Raw genomic sequence first — 566 nt, 5'->3', positions numbered from 1 at the left:
ACAATAGAATTTTAAAAATAGCTTATTATCTGTAGCTGAATGGGCTGAAACTGGATTCAGCATTGGTTCTCTTCCTGTATTACATTTATATAGGTGTGAGACCTAAGGAGCCTTATTAATATAGGAAGTTGGGAATGGAAGGAGTTTTGCTATGGCAGTATCACTTATTTGAACATCCTCTAAGTTATATACCAAACATCATACAGTGACCTATAATCAAAAATTATTGTTAATGTTGTAGGCCTAACTAAAGGATGAGAATTCCAATAGGCTTCCTTCAATTTTGTTGAAAGCACAGAATCTGAAACTACCCAGCAAGCAAAAGGATCTGTTACCCATTCATTGGAACCCAGCTGTCCTTTCAATTGGTGTCTCAGAGCTCTTTACACCCTGGGCATTGTAGTCTAGTTAGAGCAGTAAGATTCTGTACTGGTGAGAGGTTTGCCTTTTCATTTGTAGAGTGGAAGGAGGGATATTGTGGAGACCAGGTGGGACAGAAAGAACTGTCATCACACACACCCAAAGGGTCTCAAGCAGGTGAATTTTAGGAAGGACATATGGAAGTT

At 39.0% G+C, this 566-nt stretch overlaps 1 protein-coding gene across 1 annotated transcript in view; it reads left to right on the top strand.

Moving 5' to 3' along the window:
- AGA (aspartylglucosaminidase) overlaps positions 1-566 on the top strand; it is a 12,367-nt gene that overhangs the window by 4,225 nt on the left and 7,576 nt on the right. The window lies entirely within an intron of this gene.

Source organism: Galeopterus variegatus, unplaced genomic scaffold (assembly GCF_000696425.1).
Source record: "Galeopterus variegatus unplaced genomic scaffold, G_variegatus-3.0.2 Scaffold1743, whole genome shotgun sequence".
Lineage (NCBI taxonomy): Eukaryota > Metazoa > Chordata > Mammalia > Dermoptera > Cynocephalidae > Galeopterus > Galeopterus variegatus.
The sequence above is the reverse complement of the archived record's forward strand: the minus strand, read 5'-3'. Positions and strand labels throughout refer to the sequence as shown.